We start from the raw sequence: 6921 nt of genomic DNA, 5'->3' as shown, positions 1-6921 counted from the left end.
GAGTCAGCGCGGCCGGCGCGCTGTCAGAGCACTATAAACGCGGGGCCCCGCCCCGCGCCGCGCAGCCTATTGGCCCGCCGCCCAGCCGCCGCGCGCCGGTTGGGCGGCCGGCCCGTCCGTCATCCGCCTCCGCCCGACATTGGGCGCCGCGAGGCGGGGCGCCGGCTGACAGGTGAGCCCCGCCCCCGGCCCCGGGCGGTGGCGCAAAGGGAGCGTAGCCGGGACCGCCAAAGAGGGGAGGGGTGGCCTGCGCGTGCACCCGGCGCCCCTCCAGCGGCGGGGTGGGGACGCAGTTAGGGACGGCCGAGAGGCGAGCTGGGACAGCACGGGGCCACCTGCCCCCGAGCGCAGCACGCGCCTGCACTGCCCGGCAAGTGTTCTAACTCCATCGGAGGGACAGCGTCGAGGGCGAAACTTTCCCTGCGGAGCGGAAGGCAGTGGGTTTTCCCGCGGGTCTTCCTCCTTTCAGTGGAGCCTCTCCTTTGCAAGGCTGGCTCACACCCCTGCACGCGCATCCCTCCGCTGCCCCCAGCAGGCCTCGGAGCGATGTGTTACACACCTGATTTCGGTCCCTAACGTCAGCTGCGGCCGGACCAAAGCCAACGGGGCCGAGAGATGCGAAACGACCCCCGGGGACGTGGAGCCGGTGGGGCTGCCGACAATGGGGCACAGGCATCCCGGCCCCGCACCCTCCGCTCCTCGCTTCCCGGGAAGGCAGAACCTCCAGGCGTTCCCTGCCGAGCGTCGCTGGCATACCCGCGCCCGCCGCGGGGCCTTCTCCTTAATTAGCCTCTGGGACACACTCACGCCGCCCCAAGGGGACCGAGAGCCTGGGGGTGACGGTGACAAATAGCGCCCAAGCGGAGAGGTGGCAGGAGTTCTTCACTGTGGTTCTCGGCAAGTGCTTGCCCTTGCCGGAAGAACGCCTTGGACGAGCGCCCCCGCGTCGCCGGCGTCCACGGACCCACAGCGCCCACTAGCGGCCGGCCTGACTTCCCCGCGAGCGCACCACCGCCCGCCCACCCGGAACCAGAACCCCGGGACCCAGGCGCGCAGAAAGCCCGAAGCAGAAGCTTCTAAAATGACCGACAGCAGGGAGAATTCGGCGGCAGTAGGGCACAGTACTAATGTGCAAGTCACCGTTTGAAAAAAATAAAATATGCCGTATACCCACAACACGCTTTAAAAAAATCCCGTCTACTCCAGGATTTCTTTAATGTTTCAAACGCAAGGAACCACACGGTATTCCTACAAATTGTCTTTCTTTAGCTGAATTATCTACTAAGCTAAATTTAAAACATATATACTGCAAAACATCTCATTTAGATACTAGTGTTTCTCTCACTCTTCTTTGTAAGTTCGAAGATTTTTACGGCTTAGTAAGTATTCCTTTTTGGAAATAGTAAACATAAGCTAATGTACATTTCACCCTGGAGTGTTGACATTTTGTTAGGACTAGTTTGCTGCGCTCGAAAACACTAAGGCACGGGAGGTACCACATGCATTTATACTACTCCAGGTAAATCTTTGAAAACGACTTCATTTTCCCTATTGGCTAGTTTAAAAATAAGCCTCCAATTTGAGGAAATAATTTTTTTTAAAAAAGGCTCAAAGATTGCAAACCGATTTGAAGTCATGGGCATTCCCATGAGGACTAAAATACCAGGAAGGGGCAGGTGGTATTATTCATAACTTTGTCACAAGGGTAAAAAAGGAGTGGTTTTTAGTAAGCCTAAAACATTTTAAGGAATTCGTTTGAAATTTAATGTGAAGCGAGCTTAATATTCTACAAGAAATGAGTATCTCAGTACCATGTTTCATAGTTGGCGAATTTCTTTTGTGAAGTTTAAGTTGGTGACCTCTTAGCTCCTACATCCTCTCTCCAAGTAAACTAGAGGAAATAAAGGAAATTTGCATTGTCTGAAAATAACCCTAGCTTCCATTTTTAGTAAATCAGATATTCACACACCCAAAGCATTTTGCCTTGGGGAAAATGTAAATGTACATGTAAAAACTGCTTCTTTTTTAAACAAAGTGTATTTGACCAAAAAATAAAGTCCCACACAAAGATTCCTATGGTATAACTAGAGTGTGAATATTCATCAATTTATTTTCAGTAAATAAGGATTAATTTATCTGTAGAAGACTAGGTGAAAAACATCAGCAGTAACAACTTCAAGATAAAATGTTCCACTGCTGTTGAGATGGTAATTTCAGTTCCGTTGACCTGGGGACGAGGGAGAGGGTAAGGAGCATCAACCACCCCAGTCAAAAATCCCTGTTTAGGGCGCCTGAGTGGCTCAGATGGTTAAGCATCTGCCTTCGGCTCGGGCCCTGATCCCAGAGTCCTGGGATTGAGTCCCATATCAGGCTCCCAGCTCAGCAGGGAGCCTGCTTCTCCCTCTGACCCTCTCCCCTCTCATGCTGTTTCTCGCTCGCTCGCTCTCTAAAAAATAAATAAAATCTTAAAAAAAAAAAAAAAAAATCCCTGTTTAACTTTGGAGTCTCCCAAAACTTAACTACAGAACTCTTAGCAATAATGTAAAATCAACCAACACATATTTTGTTGTTTTATGTATATTCTGTATTCTTAAAGCAAGCTCAAGAAAATGTTAAGAAATATAAGGAAAATACATTTGCAGTACTGTATTATATTTATTGAAAAAAAAATTCCTGTGTAAGTGGAATCATGCAGTTCAAACCCAAGTTGTTCAAGGGGCAACTGTAATTAAAAGCATCACCTCAAGCCATCAGGGTCTACTACTGTACATACAATGCTACGCAAAAACTGTTACATCAGCATGTACAAGACAAAAGGTGAAATTTTAACGCATGCCAAACCAGAAAGAACCTATCACATCAGCTTAATGCATGTTTGTACTTTGACTTCATTTTGTGACTAAATTGTCAGGAGAAATGTGGTAATTTCTGAAAATCCATGATTTTACCAGCACATCTTCACCCACACATTAAAAAAAAAAAAAAGAAGTTTTATCTCAGTTGAGCAAGTTACTTCAACTGTTTAAGTCAAGTTAATAAAAATTTGGGGAATCTCAGATAGTCAATAAAAGTTGATAGAAATAGGTTTGAATAAATGTATGATGAAGTAGCAAATGTAAAGCTAGGTAATTTCGCTTTAAAAAATTAAGATGGCAGCCAATTTCGCCCTAGTACATGCACCTCAGTAAGGTCATATTCCTGCCCCTTTTGAGTTCCTATGCATGCTTTAGTCTTTAGACCTTATGGCTGTTTCTTGTAGAGTAATCCATCAATTCTTAGATGTACTTCAAAAGACATCTTTAACATAACTTCTGTAAAACAAAGAACAAAAGCCTTATCTAAATGTAACATTACAGAAAAATTACTGAAATTTGATATACATGTTGAGTAAGTGTTGTCCAAGCCATACACTTTCTATGTAGCTGTAAGACTCTACTAAGATTTCCTGCCATTGCATGCAGTTTGTTTCAAAAAAGTCACCGTTAATTTTCAGGACTCTTCTGCAAATGATACTGCTCAAATTCCTCAAAGGGAAGACCTTTCAAAACAAAAGTGAAGTCTTTTCTCAGGAAACTTTGCCGTACACTCCTGCATCATGTGCTTCTAAAGTTCAGCTTACACACTGAAACACCTTAAATTAGCATCTACCTCTATTTAGGAGTTTGGTAGGGATAGTTACTACATTGCGCTCTGGTTCAAAATAACATCATTTTTCCCTTTGGGAAGTTTGGTGACAACTGACCTTCTCAACTGTTAACAATATATCCCTTATGGAACTAAAATACCATCATTTTCCACTACAGTAGTCATTTAAATCTCTAGTTTATAATCGATCATTGCTTCATTTAAATCTCATTTATAATCGATCATTGCTTTTATATTATTAATGCAAAATGAGCATATGTGGAAAGAGTACAGTTATGGCTCCAACTAACTTAAGCACTTGGCATGAAATCTCACTTCCTGAGTTGCAAACCAACAGGTTTTAGAGAACGGGCCAAACTCCTGTCACCCTTCCAAATTGGTTTAGGTAGTTTGGAGATAAACAGGTTAAAAGCTGTGCAGTTTTGGTTTTACCACTCACAGGATTCCCACTTTGTGGACTGACAATATAGACACACCATTATAACAACAAGTTAAATTCTGCTTTGAACATATAAAGGATATCACTAACGGAAATCGTAAGGAGATTAATAGGTTATGGGTCCATAAAACCATTTTTGTGCCCTCTATCCCACTTTACAGTAAGATATTCAACAGCACTTAGAAGAGGCTGCAATTATGCATTCCTTTGTTAAAATTCCTTGCTACTTTTTTTCTCAACCCATACTGCATTTCCGTAAGCCTGGAAAATGAGGAAGAAAATCATTATTCAAACATATACAAAAGAATAAACCTATTGTATTCTAATGCTCCTAAGCCAGGTTTAGTAATCAATCACCAGTTGTAGTGACACTCCTAAACACACAGCACCCACCCCCCCCACCCCCAATTAGGAATTCCTGAGCGAGCGTGAAACTGCCGGACCATTGAAAATTTTACTCTTTTAACTTACTGGATTCACAGTAATATGTCTAAAGAAATACATATATAAAATACAACTGTTCCAACATCTTCTGATCCAACCACTGGATGCTTTGGAAAAGAACAATCTTCTGCGTATCAGTTACTCTAGTAACTACAGATACACAATATATCAGATCAATATGATCTCATCATCTGAAAACCAATGACAAATCTGCTTCAAAATGTACTGTGCAGTACATTAGCAAGTGCAAATCTTCTAGATTACTGAACCAGTAGCAACTCTAATTCCAGACAACTGAATGTTCAGAAAAACAAAACCAGAGGAGTGAACAAAAAACAGGAATAACAAAGATAAAGGCATCTAGGCTAAGTGGCCAATTCAACCAATGAGAAAGTAGGACCTACTGCTTGGGCTTCAACACCCATTCGAGACTCCTAGATTGAGGCTCTTCTCCCTTTAGTGGTCCTTTCACAAATTAATAACATTCTGGCATTTGAGTGTTCCTGAGACTCCTGGAGAGAATGGCAAGTCTCAAACATGAAGATATCCTGTCTTCAGAAAATTCTCATGGCTAGTAATCCAAAACGGATGGTTCTGGGTTTAAAGAGCAGAAAATTAAGATAACTGAAATCAGAAGCTCTAGTTAATAGTAACAGCTTTGGAGAAATTTTAGTTAAGTGGTAAGTGGAGGATGCTTAATATAAAATGAGGTATCAGAAATGATACATGGGCTTCAACAAGCCAGGATTCTATGCTTATTTTAATCTGGAAAATTAAAAAGAGGTGCAACATCACTGAAAATTTTTAAAATACTGGTGGCCATACAAAATAGCTGTAGACCTATACTAGGCGTAACTACATGACTGGGTAGTTAACTGAAGACAGGGCCTACTTTGCTACATCTTCATAAGGGAAACTGGAGCAGTAAATCTTTAACTACAAACCCCTTCCCCTCTTTGCAAGCATTAAAGAGTCCTCACACCAAGCTAATTTAAAGGTTTCGTTTATATAATTGATAATTCTGCAAACTCCACAATAAAAATCCAATAACTACATATTTTAAATACTGGAATAAAAATAAACAAGAGTCATTAGTTAATTCTATAATGCATTAAGAATAACCTAAAAAACAAATTGTGAATAAAGGCATATTTAATAAATTAGGGAACATCTGAACTGCTAATAAATTGGGAGAGAATTTGAACTTTTATAATACGTATACAAAGGCAGTGGAAACAAATGAAGAAAACAAATTACTACACATTGTTGCAGCACAGAAAGATTGGGTGTATTTTATTAACAATTACATCCTCTTTCCTGTAGCCTGGCACAGGAACAATTTCAATATCTGATGAGAGTCTCCAACAGCAAGCAGATACTGCGATGTCACTAAGCAACTTACTGTGATTTCACACCATATGTGGCAGTAAGAGATTCTTTAAAAATTAAAAGGCACGCATAAACTAATTTCAAATATTAAGTCCAGGCTACTCTCTTAGATACAATGTTTATAACACTTGAAGAGCAAAACAATTTTAAGTAAACATTTCCCAAAACTTGAATACACAGCCTAAGAACAATGGATCTGCAGCAAAAAAAAGTTACATTAAAAAAAAAAAGAATCATGAAATAATTAGAGCTAACCTATATTTAAAGGTTAAAAAAAAGATTCATAAGCAACCTACATTCTTTAGGTAAATAAAGTGATTGTTTTAGAGTAATAGGTATCATGTTTATAAGTCAGTTCTCACTACAGTTCATGCCTACTTAAAATTCTACCTTTAAGGATATTTAAACTGATAGTATTGTTCCTTACCACAATTAGACTCACTGAAGAGCTCTAACTAAAGCAATAGCATTTTCTTAACATGCACACACAAAATAATCTACCATTTAGTCATCTCATTAACTTATGTTTCACTTGGAAAGAGTGATCAAATGGTCTTAAAAATACTGGAGAACATTCTACTTTGATGACATGTTTATGCATCTCAGGTATATCGCTTTCTTCAATAAATGTTTTAATACCAGTAGACTTAAAACAAACATATGTAAAGATAAATGAGGCAGAGTCTAGTGTATAAAAGTCATCCATAAGGTTTCACATGCAGAAACAAAACAAAAACTCGTAAGAAGTTTAAATGTGTTTGTCCTGAAAATAAACGTGCAGGTACCCTATATTGAAGAGGATTTGACTACCTTAGCCTTTTGTGAAAGTACAAAGCTAAGTTCTTTCTGATGGCCCACTTTGAAAATAATCTAAGATTCTATAAATTTTTAGAAGCATTTTTCTAGTCTTTTATTAAGTATAATTTGTGGTAGTAATACTTCTATCCTAAAACAGAGGCACAGGATTGAGAATTTAAATCATCTTCTGGGTGCTTAGTCTTTCT

Source organism: Mirounga angustirostris, unplaced genomic scaffold (assembly GCF_029215605.1).
Source record: "Mirounga angustirostris isolate CCGP_5_RB_7025 unplaced genomic scaffold, mMirAng1.0.hap1 SCAF_3, whole genome shotgun sequence".
In the NCBI taxonomy this organism is placed as follows: Eukaryota; Metazoa; Chordata; class Mammalia; order Carnivora; family Phocidae; genus Mirounga; species Mirounga angustirostris.
This window is presented reverse-complemented; position numbering follows the sequence as displayed.